This window comes from Myotis myotis, unplaced genomic scaffold (genome assembly GCF_014108235.1).
Source record: "Myotis myotis isolate mMyoMyo1 unplaced genomic scaffold, mMyoMyo1.p scaffold_m19_p_1, whole genome shotgun sequence".
Taxonomy (NCBI): Eukaryota; Metazoa; Chordata; class Mammalia; order Chiroptera; family Vespertilionidae; genus Myotis; species Myotis myotis.
The window spans coordinates 61,736,727-61,751,840 of NW_023416313.1; the positions used below are offsets into that span (position 1 = coordinate 61,736,727).

The 15,114-nt window shown below is 37.1% G+C and overlaps 1 protein-coding gene across 2 annotated transcripts in view; it reads left to right on the plus strand.

Annotated features, from left to right (window-relative positions):
- The window catches only part of CCSER1 (coiled-coil serine rich protein 1), an 801,991-nt gene that overhangs the window by 775,775 nt on the left and 11,102 nt on the right, over window positions 1-15,114 (plus strand). The gene's annotated exons all lie outside the window — the stretch shown is intronic.

Below are 15,114 nucleotides of genomic sequence, written 5' to 3' on the forward strand. Positions count from 1 at the left end.
GGACCATCAACTCTTCCTTGGGCCAAAATACACTACAGGAAATATTTAAGCTATCATTCTTGTTGTATAGGATCTTAGTACATTTATATACTCTCTCTCTTTCTAGTCTTTCACTGACAATATAACAAATCTCAAAACACCATACTTACTCACTAGCAAGACTAGGTTGCAAAAATGATTGCACATCTCTTTCTTAAATTAACTGCAGTTATCAGAAGGTCAATAACTCTGGGTTAAATTTTGCCTTCTATTTATATTTATTTATTTATTTCTATTTTTTTCTTTATTGATTAAAGTATTACATATGTGTCCTTATCCCCTTATTCCCCCCCCCCCCCCCGCACACACACACTCATGCCCTCACTCCCCTGGTGTCTGTGTCCATTGGTTAGGCTTATATGCATGCATTCAAGTTCTTTAGTTGATCTCTCCCCTTACCTCTCCCCTCCCATACCTTCCCTCTGAGGTTTGACGGTCTGATTGATGCTTTTCTGTCTCTAGATCTGTTTTTGTTCATCAGTTTATTTTGTTCATTATATTCCACAAATGAGTGAGATCATGTGATATTTATCTTTCTCTGACTGGCTTATTTCGCTTAGCATAATGCTCTCGAGGTTCATCCATGCTGTTGCAAATGGTAAGAGTTCCTTCTTTTTTACCGCAACATAGTATTCCATTGTGTTGATGTACCACAGTTTTTAAATCCACTCATCAGTTGATGGGCACCTTGGCTGTTTCCAAGTCTTAGCTATTGTAAATTGTGTTGCTATGAACATAGGGGTGCATCTTTCCTTTCTGATTGGTGTTTCTAGTTTCTTAGAATATATTCCTAGAAGTGGGATCACTGGCTCAAATGGAAGTTCCATTTTTAGTTTTTTGAGGAAACTCCATACTGTTCTCCACAGTGGCTACACCAGTCTGCATTCCCACCAGCAGTGCACTAGGGTTCCTTTTTCTCCACATCCTCGCCAGCACTTGTGTTTGTTGATTTGTTGATGATAGCCATTCTGACAGGTGTGAGATGGTACCACATTGTCGTTTTGATTTGCATCTCTCAGATGATTAGTGACTTTGAACATGTTTTCATATGTCTCTTGGCCTTCCTTATGTCCTATTTCAAAAAGTATCTATTTAGGTCCATTGCCCATTTTTTGATTGGGTTGTTTATCTTCCTTTTGTTAAGTTGTATAAGTTCCCTGTAAATGTTGGAAATTAAACCTTATCGGTGATAACATTGGCAAATATGTTCTCCCATGCAGTGGGCTTTCTTGTTGTTTTGTTGATCGTTTCTTTTGCTGTACAAAAGCTTTTTATTTTGATGTAGTCCCATCTGTTAATTTTCTCTTTAGTTTCCATTGCCCTAGGAGCTGTATTGGTAAAGATATTGTTTGACATATGTCTGAGATTTTTCTGCCTGTGGATTCCTCTAACATTTTTATGGTTTCCTGTCTTATGTTTAAGTCCTTTATCCATTTTGAGTTTATTTTTGTGTATGGTGTAAGTTGGTGGTCTAGTTTCATTTTTTTTTTTTTGCATGTATCTGTCCAATTTTCCCAACACCATTTATTGAAGAGACTATCTTGGCTCCATTGTATTTTCTTGCCTCCTTGTCAAATATTAATTGAGCATAGTGGTTTGGGTCGATTTCTGGGTTCTCTATTCTATTCCATTGGTCTTTATGTCTGTTCTTGTGCTAGTACCAGGCAGTTTTGAGAACAGGGGCTTTGTAATACAGCTTGATATCTGGTATTGAGATCCCTCCTACTTTGATCTTCTTTCTCAGGATTGCTGCAGCTGTTCGGGTCTTTTTTTTATTCCAGATGAATTTTTGGAAAGTTTGTTCTAGGTCTGTGAAATATGCCATTGGTATTTTCATGGGGAGTGCGTTGAATTTATAGATTGCTTTGGGTAGTATGGACATTTTAATGATGTTGATTCTACCAATCCATGAGCATGGTATGTTCTTCCATCTATTTATGTCTTCCTCTATATCTTTTTCCAGTGTCCTGTAGTTTTCCAAGTACAGGTCTTTTACCTCCTTAGTTAAGTTTATTCCTAGGTATCTTAATTTTTTTGGTGCGATGGTAAATGGGATTTTTTAAAAATCTCTCTTTCAGTAAGTTCACTATTGGTGTATAAAAATGGCATAGATTTCCTGGTATTAATTTTGTATCCTGCTACATTGCCAAATTCATTTACCCCAGAATTTATATCCCCAAAGGGATCAAATTTTATTTCTTAACCAAGGCAGAAGGATCACTAGACTTCCTCCATTGATTCCTGCTGTCGTGCGGTGTCAATAGTTGGTGCCCAGGTACGTATAGCCATGGGGACCTGTGATGTTGCCTTACTGCTTTGGCTCATTGTAGAGGCTTATTTCATCCCTGCAGGGGATACCCAACTTCAGGGCTCATTTCAGACAAAGGGTTCTCAGACTCTGTTCTCTAATATTGCAACTCTTTGTGCTGAACTATATCAGTACCTACACAGCCATCTCTCTGGCACCAGGAGGTCCCTGGAGTACTGATTTGGATCACACATAAATGTGCATCATCAAGGCACTTTGCTCCTTTTCTTAAGCTAACCCATATCTAAAAGCCAAGCAGGTTATTATTACCATTTTAGTCCTCAAAACATAAATAACCCACGTTTAGCTATTTCCCAAGTTTTTATACAAGTGCAAACTGGACTCATCAAGACATTTTATCTTCAGTAACTTTGAGATGATTCTTTTGTTATCTCTCTTACTAAAGAAGAGGAAAAGAAAATTCACAAATATAATCTCTGGTAGGATTTACCACAATATTACATACCTCTCATGTTGGACTTTGTTTTTGGATACACCCTGATTTATGTAAATTGGTCAGGCAAACTTGCAAGGCAAAATCTCAGAAATAAGCAATGATTTCATTAGGCCCAGTTCAATACTCTATTATACTATAAGGAGATATCAAATAATGCTAACATTTATATTATGAAAAATATGTTATTTTTAAATGAAAAAATGATATCTAGCTATGTCATGAATAGTTACATTCAAATGAAACAGAAACTCATAAAGTTTTGTGTTCCTAGTCAAAGCAGAGGAATAGGAAAACGCTATGGTGTTATTCAAGAGGAATTATCCTACAACACAATACACCTACACATAATGGGTGTGCTACACCGACTCTGCTGGGTTCTCACCATCCACATGGACAGGTCATAATAGCTCAAAGTTTGGAATGCTTCGTCTGCAAATTTGTGATAATAATAATACCTAATCTCTGAGGCACAATATAGGATTACATGAAATAAGGGATGTGGTGCAATTGACAGTTTAGTGCCTGGTTCACAATGAATATTTGAAAGTGTATTAAAGAGATACTTGCATGTTATTATCAATGATGGTGCATTTAAGAAAAAGAATTATTCAGAATTTTTTTTTTTCTTTTACCCTTGAGCAGCTGCAATTTAATCTTGACTCTTTTTCAAATCTCTTAAGTCTTTCTTGCTTTCCTCAAAATGAAGGCACAGGCCTGTGTAGTTCTAGCTCTGTATATGGAGGTCAGAATGGAATGGAACCACTTCTTCCTGGTTCTTTTTTTCAGTTTTAAGCCTAAAATAATGAATTATAGAGAGAATACATCCTAATTAAATGTAATAATGTTTAGCTGTATTTAACACACTTTAGCTTATTTCATCTTCTCAGAATCCCTATAAAAGTGGCAGTGAAGTCTTATTATCCCATGTTACATATTCAGAATTGATTTCCAATGAGGTTAAATTTCCCTAAGGTCTCATGCATGGGAAATAGCAGGATGGTAACTGGATTATGAAACCCAGTAATGTTTTCTTTCTTCTGTATTATCTCCCCAATATCTTTGACAATACAGCTTCATCTTTAGAAAGACACATTTTAATTATGTTTCATTTCACTCTCTCATCTTTTAACTAGGCAAAGCCTTCCTTAAATGATGCCCGTGTTGTGAACAAGTAGGAATGGCTGATAGAAGAATGAAGTATTAGGAGGTATAGGGGACAATTAATTTTTTTTTGTATAACACTGGGTTATTCATTTTTCGTAAACGAGAATATCCTAGTGACTGGAAGAAGGATGCTAAGAGAAGTAACAAGCCAGCATCTCATTAGTTCATCCCTTTGTCATGACTCCCCGGAATGTTTGGTAATTTGCTGGAAGGACTCGCTGAACTCAGAGGCAGTTGTCCTCACGGCTATGATTTATTATGGGGAAAGGATGCCCAGCAGGACCAGCAAGAGGAAAACCATAGTGGCAGAACGTGGAGGAATCCAGGCTCAGGATGGAAAGTCCTCCTTCTCAGGGGATGCCACACAGAACGTGCTCCTGCCTCCAGCAGCTAAATACAGGAACATGTATGCAGTGTTTCTGCCCAGAAAAGCCTGCTAGACTCTCAGTCCAAGGTCTCTGTTGGAACTGGTCGTACAGGCACCTCTCTGCCTGTGTGATCAGCCACAATCATAGAACTTCCTGATTCCCAGAAGGAAAACAGATGTTCACCATAAATCAGGATGGTGTAGTGAATTCAGTGCCCCAGGCATGCAAAGCAGCCTTATCAGTGCAGAAAACAAAAGCTAAGTTTTCAGGCACAGACCATGGTCCACTCCTGCACAGGTCCATCTAAAGAGCAATATTAGACCTACATGTAAACTCTCTCCTATAGAGTTTACAGTGCCAATATGTGAAGACAGTGGAATGCAGCAGGACTTTGAATAAAAATATACAACTTGATGCCAGAAAGAACACCAAATAATGGTGTTATCAGTAGAAGAAGAATCCTAATGATCTAAGCCTGGGTTTTCAAATTTTTCTTCAGAATTTCATCCCTCATTGTAAAGACAAACCAAGATGGTTAGATATAACTAGGAACACACATTTATTAAAGCTTGTTTGCCTGTTCTCTACTGCACTGTTAAAAAATAAAAAGTATAGTGCTATGGTAAACCCAAGGCCATAGTTGTTGAGAGGGATGCACATAGATATTTCACATAGAGAGTAGGACATGATAAATGCTTTAATAAGTGTTTAAAGGACTAAAAGAGAGTAAGAAAAGGGAATATTAATTCCCTTTAAAAAGAATTTTTAAAATGCCAGGAGATAGTGACACTTAGTTCTATTATCCTTAAATATTTCTATGGCAAAGATAGTACAATGACGTTCTCATTTATAGGGAACAGATACAGAGCTGTGAATGCACAACATTGTGTACTTAGATGTACTACAATGTGACACAGGAATATATATTTTTCCTATCTAATTAATCCTATCTAATAAAGAGAGAATATGTTAATTTACCCTTATGCAGTTGCAAAGATGAAGGCACCCATAGCCAATAAGGAGGGAATATGCTAATTGACTGCCCTGCCTCAAAGATAGCAGCACCCACAGACACAATATGGCTGGCAGGAGAGGACAGTTAGGGGCGACCAGGCCAGCATGGGAGGCAGTGAGGGGCGATCAGGCCAGCAGGCAGAGGTGGTTAGGGGTGATCAGGCTGGAAGTGGGGACAGTTAGGGGTGATCAGGCAGGCAGGCAGGTGAGTGGTTAGGAGCCAGTGGTCCAGGATTGTGAGAGGGATCCCAGATTGGAGAAGGTGCAGGCTGGGCTGAGGGGAAACCCCCACCCTCCCTGCACGAATTTCATGCACCGGGCCTCTAGTTAATTATGAGATCAGGACTGTGAACTGGACCAAGCTTGCAAGGATTTTGAATTCCATTCCAAAGGAATTGTTTTACTCATTTTATGTCAACAAAGAAAGGAGCAGTATCCATTGGCTATTAAGTAGCACACTATTTCTCACAAAATTGAAAAAATCATGTGATGACATTATGTTAATATTTATCACTTAGGAAATTAGAAGGATTTTACTGGTGGCTGCTCTGTGCTCTCTGAAGACAAAATATATTCTTATTATAAGTCATAGTATTACATCTTGCTTTTTTTTTTTTAATAATCCCTATGGATTTGATTTTTGTCTCACTATCTTTACAAACAGAAGAATATAGAAGATTTAGTAAGACCTGGTCTGATTGTTCTGGTATGTTTAAATAAATTTCCTCGAGGAATTATATTACATATATTAACAAATAGTTTTACCTAGTGGATGTAGATAATTATCTGATTCACAAATATGTATAGAAATTATAAATTATCTTTCACCCAATCATAATGAATTTTTTACTCATTGTCTTGGAATTAATATTTGAATATAGCTTTCTACATTAGTAATATTGCGTTAAAATGTTAGCAAAATATCTATAGGTTCAATATGTAGTAATTTATTCTAAGTGCTAGGTGCAAAGTATACTCATGTCTATAAAAATAAAATTACTCTATATAAAGTCTATAATTAAAGTGTTAATCATTCTTCATTCACTTTAAGTTTTTATTTTATACTTAAGTGGTAGTAAGTTATGTTTTTCCATCGAGTTGTTTTTTTTAGTTTCTCTTCAATTAGGGCAAGATGTGTTTGGGGCGGTATTAAAAATGATTAAGAAGTAAAACATAAGGAGACAACTTTATTGAGAATATTATTCATGTTAGCTATTTTCAAAAATATCAGAGAGCCCCTAAAATGGGTCATGTTGTTCAAAGGATAGATTTGGTTTTTGGAACAAATGTTGCATACTTTTCTCCTTAAAAACCATGCCATTCTGAGGAAGAACTAATTATCTTAAGGCTCTAAGTCTACTGTTGCCAAATGGTCTCACAGTTAGCAACAGAAGAGAAATGAAGCACAGAGCAGTAAACCCTGGGGATTCACCTGGCCTCCTTTGCAGCCAAGATTGTTCCTATGGTGTCAGACAACAATTAAAGAACCTGAAGTTGAAGGTGAGTCAGAAAAGGGCAAACTGAAAAGTGTAACTCTCTCAACCAGGTCATCCATGTTGCAGAAAAAGAATAACCAGAACACAGTGAAAGAATAAGAGGAAAGAGACATTTAAAAAAGCAGAGGTGAATAGATAATTATCCTTATGGATATGTGAAGAAGTAGAACAAACACTGGCATCATATGCAGGGTCTGCAAAAGTGGGTTTACAGTCGTTTGTATGGAAATAATACAAATCAGTACTATAATAATTAATAAGTAACGCAAGTATAAGCTCACAGCTGTGAACTACATTTGTTTACGCCTGTATACTATGGATCTTCACTAACTATAATCTTGAAAAGTAATATTTCCTATCTCTTGACCTCAATTTCCACACAAATAAAATAAAGATGGGCAAAATGATTTATTAAGCTGTTTTAATGCCATATTCTATAAATCTCTATGTAACATTACATATTTTAAAAAATTATATGTACCATAAGAACTATACGTTGTTTGTCTTGTCCCAGCACATAGTAGTAGGCACTCAAAATTTGTTGAATGACTGAATAAGCCAGAAAACAAAAGGGAGGGGTTGGAGGGTTGGTTAAATGACTATCAACAGAAGAACAGCATGTGCTAACACAGACACTGCTGCATTAAGACTCCACCTCTCCTTCCTCTTTAATGTAAACTGTACCCTCTGTGGTGGTGAGGCAGGAGGGGTAAAAAGGGAGTTCCTAGGGAATTTCAAAGTTTCTCACAGATTTGAAAACCCCTGGTTAGCAAAGCTACAACGTGGTTTTAAATCTTTGAGACTAAAGAATACTATGTCTGACAGGTTCTCTGCCATGCAAATATCCCTAGACTTTCAAGCTGTGGTCAGATTGCTTATTTCATGAGGAACAGTGCCTATCGTTTCCATGGCTACACATTCAAGTTGAATAAAGCAGGGGCCAATATCATTAGAGTTAACTAACACACCGTATTTAATTTCAAAATATATTTTCCCAAACGGTACATCCTGCCTGGCTAATCCTTGCCAGACGTAGCCATGTAACTTATTAATTCATTTCTTTTCACTATCACAAATCACTGACTAGTTTGAATGGAAATCTGTGTCACCTGACTTTTCAAAGCTGTTATGTTATTATCAGATTGGGAAGATAAAAATATAGCCCAAATAGTTGTAACCTTCTCTTCTTAATGTCCATACATTTCTAAGAGAGATCCAATTTCCAAATATCCATGATGAAAATTCAGTTAAATTAGAGTAGACACTAAGGAGAAATGGAAATTGTCATTCTATTTCCAGGTAGGTCTTTGAGTTTGAGAGGACGTTAAACTACATTATGGAACACTGATCTCTGAGATGAAAATTTAAACTATCGTGTATTTTCTGGCTTGCAGTCTGAGACTATGCATTTATTTTTCTGTTCTGTTTTGCTGTTACTAGAAATTAATAATGACAGAAATAAACATATTTAATAAAGTAAGATCTCCAGCAGTAGATTTTGACACAATCTGATGTATTTGTTCAAGTTCGAGCCTCCAATAGAGTTGTTCAGACAATATTTAGTTGTACATTATCAGTACCATATTTAAAAGTGAACACTTTGCATAGATATGCTGAAAGTTATGCCAATTTACAAGGTAAAAGTTATTAAATGTACTTGTTTAATATTTTTGGAAAGCTCTTAAAATAGTTGAGGGAAATTTTTAAAGAAAAGCACTGAGACACAGATTTAATCTAGGGAAAGGCCACAACTCCTGAGTTGAAATTGATTAGAAAACAAAGCTCAAATATTAAAATTGAGAAGTATAAAATATAGTTTTCTCAAAGAAAAGAAAAATTTCAGTAACTTAGAACTAAAACACTATCCAGTTTAACTTTCTAATTTTCCTGGAAAAAAAATGTGATCTCAGAGGTTTAGGTTATTTGCCTAAAGTCAGTGAGAGAAGGGGATCAATTAGTTCAATTAATTTTTCTTTGGAATGAATTTGAATTGCAAATATCATGTTAAAACCATGTTTATAGCTTTAACTGGTTTGGCTCAATAGATAGAGCTCTGACCTGCAGACTGAAGGGTCCCAGGTTCAATTCCAGTCAAGAGCATGTACCTTGGTTGCAGGCATATCCCCAGTAGGGGGTGTGCAGGAGGCAGCTGATTGATGTTTCTCTCTCATCAATGTTTCTAACTCTCTATCCCTCTCCCTTCCTCTCTATAAAAAAAATCAATGAAATGTATTTTTAAAAAATGTTTATAAAAAGCAGTAGAATAGTTATAGAGGCTTATTCATTCTATTTACTCAACAAATATTTGTGTGGCACCTACTAAGTACCACACCCTGTTCTAAGTACTGGAGAAATACAATTTTACAAAACAAATGCCACTTGTTGTCATGGACTTCACATTCTAGTGAGATGAAATAGTCAGTACATAAAATAATAAATAAATGATAAAAATAGTTTTAATTGGTAAGTCTTAAGCAGAACATTAGAATTGGGTGAAATAACAGTAAGCAACCTGATGTCTATTTTAGATTCAGTGTTCAGGGAAGTCTTCTGACAATAAATTTAAACTGAGATTTGAATGGCAAGGATATAATCATTTGATTGATCTTATAAAGATGGTGGGAAGATAATTACAAGAAGCAAGCAGCTGTATAAACTTTTTAAAGTAGGAAGAATTAAGACTTTGAGGGCATGAGAGCAGTTTTCAAATATTCTAATTGTGACGTGGGATTTGTTGAGCCGACTTTCCCTTATGGATTCATGTGCTATGAAGTTTGAAGAATAAATTTGGGGACTAAAATATTTTATATATTTTTATTTTTTAATTTAAATTCTTTATTGTTTAAAGTATCACATAAGTCTTGCTTGTCCCCCATTTACCTCTCTCCAGCCTCTCCCACCACCCAGCACATGCATTCACCCTCTACTTCTATGCTCATATGCATGCATACAAGTCTTTTGATTGATCTCTAATCCTCCCCACTCCTCCCCTGCCTTCCCTCTTAGGTTGGACCGTCTGTTTGATGCTTCTATGACTCTGGCTCTATTTTTGTTCATCAGTTGATGTTGTTCATTATATCCCACATATCAGTGAGATCATGTGATATTTATCTTTCTCTGGCTGGCTTATTTCGCTTAGCATAATGCTCTCCAGGTCCATCCATGCTGTTGCAAATGGTAAGAATTACTTATTTTTTACCGCAGCATAGCATTCCATTGTGTTGATGTACCACAGTTTTTTAATTCACTCATCTGCTGATGGGCACTTAGGCTGTTTCCAAATCTTAGCTATTGTAAATTGTGCTGCTATGAACATAGGGATGCATATATCCTTTCTGCCTAAATTTTTTTCTTTCTATCCCTTCACTATAAGTCTGTGTAAGTCCTTTTTCTGAGGTGGGTCTCTTGTAAACAGCAAATATAGGGTCATGTTTTCTTATCCATTCAGCTACCTTATTTCTTTTAATTGGAGCATTTAATCCATTTATGTTTAAGGTTATTATTGATAGGTACTTGTTTGTCACCATTTTTATTCTTTGTGCCTGTATTCCTTTTTTTGTTTCCATTTATTCTTTTTACAGCAGTCCCTTTAGCATTTCTTGCATTGCTGGCTTGGTGGTAATAAACTAACTCAGCCCTTTTTTTTTCGTCTGTGAGACTCCTGATTTCATCTTCAATTTTGAATGATAGCCTTGCTGGGTATAATATTCTTGGATTCAGTCACTTGCATTGCATCGCTTTGTATATTTCATTTCATTCCCTTCTGGCCTGATGTGTTTCTGTTGAGGAATCAGTTGATAGTCTAATGGGAGATCCCTTGTAGGTAACTTTTTGTCTCTCTCTGGTAGCCTTTAAGATTCTTATTTTGTTGTTGGTGTTTGTTAATTTAATTATGATGTGTCTTGGTGTTGGTCTTTTTGGGTTCATCTTATTTGGGGCTCTGTGTGCTTTTTGTATTTATGTGGCTTTTTTCTTCCCAACATCAGGGGATTTTTCTGTTATTATTTCTTCAAACAGGTTTTCTAACCTTTGCTTTGATTCCTCTCCTTCTGGCACCCCTATTATGCAGATGTTGTTTTGTTTTGTGTTGTCCTAAAGCTCCCTTAGGCTCTCCTCCTGCTTTTTAAGTTTTCTTTCCAGTTGCTGTTGTGTGTAGGTGTTTTTCTACCTTGTCTTCTAACTCACTGACATGGTCCTCAGCTGCTTCTAGTCTGCTGTTGAAACTTTCCATTGTGTTCTTTATTGCAGCTATGTCATTCTTCATTTCCTCTTGATTCTTACCCATGTTGAATTTGTCTTCCATCTTTTTCAGTGTCCTTATAATCATTCTTCTGAATTCTTTCTCTGACAAATTGCTTGCCTCCATTTCACTTATTTGCTTTTCTGGTGATTTCTTCTTTTCTTTTGTATGGGATTTGTTTCTTTGTTTCCCCTGTTTTGCTGTTCCTTTGAGATTGTTTCTATGTATTAGATCAAACTGCTATGCCACCCAGATTTTTTGAGTTTGTCTTACATAGTAGATGATTTGTGGGACCCAGTGGTGCAGTCTCTCTGGTCTTCAGGGATGGGTAATCTAGGGATGCCCCTACTTGGTATATTCGCATTCTCTTGGTGTAGTTGGGTCTTGAATGTTATTGTCCCGTCTATGGATGGAGTCTCTTCTCAGGGTGTCTGGTTATGTCGCTCACTCTCTACCACATTGAGTGAACAGCACAAAATACAATTTGACAAGACATGAAACAAAGGAAACAAAACACAAATGAACTCACAATACCGAAAACCCCAATATAAGTGTCCACCAGAGAAAAGAAAATTAGGAGAGAGAAAAGAAGGCAAAAATGATATCAAGAAAAGAAAAAAAAAGGTAATAGAGGAAAGAACAAGAAGAAAAGGGAAGAGAAAAAATATATATGGGGAGAAAAAAAACACCACCGAAAAAACAGATAAACCAAAAAATGCAAACAACAAACACCCAGAAAAAAAAGGGGGGGACAGAATCTGTAGAGGTGGAGCTTATATACAGTTAGTAAGGTTAAGGAATTGAATGAATAGGGGAGGACCTTGGTTCAGTATAGAGGAGATAGAAAGGGAATGAGTGGATAGGAAGAAAATAAAGAAAACAATATAATAAATAAATAAGATAAAATGACAATAAAAAATAAAATGAAAAAAATGTGAAAAAATGAAATAAAAATGAAAAAACAAACAAAATAAAGAAAAAATTTTTTAAATAAAAGATAAAAATAAAATAAGTGAAGTGTCATTTGTTTCAGCTGAGTTTTAATGCCCCATGGGTTTAAGACCTCACTCTTCTGTTCTGTCTGCCACTTCTTAGTTTCCTGTTAGGTAATCAGCACTGTGTTGAAGTTCCAAGTGATCCACCACTCCTCTATTTGTGTCTATCTTCACAGCCTTGACTGCAAGCAGGTGGGACCAATCTGCCCACTTAGCCTGTCTGCCTGCTGTCAATCTTTATCTCTCAAGTGGCTGTTTCTGACAGAGCTATAGGTAGGTAGGGTGCTGTATCACTTTCTGGGACTGAACGGCCTCTCTTCAACCCAGTTGAGGACTACTGGGGCTATTCCGATTTTTTGTGTTCTTTGTACTGCTTAGGGTGTAGTCTGGGTGTGGCTGTATTGTTTGCCTGGAGACTGCTGGAAGGGGCTGGCTTTTCAGGAGAAAAATGGCTGCTTAGGTCCAGAGGGTCAGGAATGTCCCAGTGCCAGACTCCTGGTCAGAAGACTAAAATATTTTAAATAAAAATGTGTAGTTTATTGGAAGCGTATAAAAACTCCCCCTGGGAAATGCTCCCTAAAGGAGAACCCCCTGGGATTCCCAAATGGGAAAAGCTTGTTCTCTCTAAAATGGGAAAAATCTAAATTTTGTTCTGAGTCTCTTTGTCTCCAGGTTTATAAAGGCTGTAGCTCTTTGTCTCTTCATGACTCTTTCTTATTGGACCCTTCCTTAATTTATGACCCCCATGCTTTCCTAATTGGTCATTCTTCTACAAGAGTATTAGTTTCAAAGGTCAAAGCCCACCTGGTGTCTCCCTTTTTCTCTTCCCCTCATCTTGCACCTTTTCTCTATCCTCTGTGAATATATGCCTTCCTCTTATAACATCTCTTTATCCTCCGTGATAGTAAGATAAGCATTCTGGTGCCTTGGAGCTATCTCCTTCACATCACATATGCATTCCTCTCCTGTGGACCTCCCTTTTCCCTAAAACTTCCTGTCTTGTCTCTAAAAGTCCTTTCATAATTATACATTTAAGCACAACTCTTCATTTTTCTCCAGCAATGCACTGTATATTACTAGGTTCAGCTATGCCTCATGCAGTTGATATGCAGAGTCTACTATTTGCTGAGGAAGTACAACAGAGGAAGAAAGTGAATAGGTTTGTGTATCATCCTGATGATTATCATGAGCCTTGGATTCTAAGGTGAAACAGAAGGAAATTAGAGGAAAACTGCATAAGAAAGTGGTAGGCTCAGGTGATTGAAGATCTCCATGAGTCTGACTAGTTTGAATAAAGTTTAGATTAATAGGGAGAAGCTCCACAAGCATTTGAGCACTTTTGTTAGTTATTATAAGTAGCAACTCTCAGTGACATCTGAGAGGCATTCTTAGCAATACGGACTCAATAAAAACTTTGGGGGAGATAATAAGCCGTCTCAGAAAATATTACCAGTTATGTGCTTGAGGCACCTCTTAACATGGAAAACCTTTATTCAAAGTATTTAATTCCGTATCTTTGGGCAGTTTCATTTAACTATATGGACTAATGGTTCTCATTATAAGAATGATGGTCCTTCTAATCACCCAAATCTAATGTATTAAGAATTCCTTAAACTTCACAAGGTAAACTACCAGAAGTTACACAACTCTCCTTGTGTAAAAATATGTGTGATCAAATGTGTTAGCACCAGAGCCTCAGAGAGAGTCTGGCACAGGATGATGTTCATGGACATGTCACCCACATAGTCAGTGTGAAATGTATAAATTCTTAAAGCCCTTGAGCTGTAGCAACACTCAATGACGTTTACTTGTGGTGAACATTGGATAAAATAGAATTCGTGCTTTTATACAGTGGTGGTTCCTTTTTACTTTTCTTTCCAAAAAGTGAACTTCAATTTAAAGAAGCAAGCAGCACATAAATTCTTCTGATCACTCCAGTGAAGCAAAGAACACAGAGGTAGTTTACAGGGACTCTTGACCAGAGAACCTGCAGACACAACAAAAAAAATAAAAAGAAATAAAATAAAAATAAAGGCAGCATTAAGAGATGCACCTAATAAGTAGAGTGAGACACCCATTCTTGGTAATAAGTAACGAGTTGTAAGCATTGTGCTAAGCCCCTTTAGCAATCTATATATATAAAAGGCTAATAAGCTAAGTGTTCATCTGACCAGTTGCTATGACACACACTGACCACAAGGGGGCAGATGCTCAACACAGGAGCTGCTGTGATGCACACTGGCAATTTACAGAGAAATGGCACCACAGACCTGGCACCCACAAAGCAACACTCGGTTTCCCCCAAGTGGGACACAGGCCCCATTACCACTCCAGAGTAATAGCCCACCAAATCACAGCCAATGATGCCGAGACCCCATGGCGCAAAATGTGGCCCAAAGCCCAGCCCGGAAATGGTGGCTCTGGGCTCCGGGTAATGACGTCACATAGCAAGGTTCGGCTCCCTCTCCCTAGCAAAGACTAGCCTCCTTGCAGTTTCTTCAACCCAGGAACACGACTTGCTTTTTAGCCAGGTGCAAACATTTCACACTTTAACCAAATGTCTGTGAAGCATTTTTCCATGCCTCATGTCATTTGATTCTCACAGAAATCCTGAAGTAGGTAGATAGGAGACTTGGTAGAATCCTATTTTCTTTTCATTAGCCAGAAAATGGAGATTTAGAAAGCTTAAAAACTTGACCCAACTGAAAAGAAGTAAGAAATGGTGGAACTTGAAAATGACTTCAGGTTTTCTCTGCACAGAATATAGTCAAACACTGCTGCAGTTAAATATTTTACCCTTTATTCTCCCTGCATGATCTACGATAATAATCTGCTTTGTGTTGATATTTACTGCTGTGTTGCTGACAATTACCTGAAAGAGAAGTTGGGGTGCTTCACTGGGCTGGAAAAAGTTTAGCTAAATCAGAAAGCATGTCTAATTAAGCAAGTTTATTCTATATATATAAAAGGCTAAGTTGACTTGCACATGCACCATACATATAAAGCTCTCACTGGCACCAATTGCACACATGT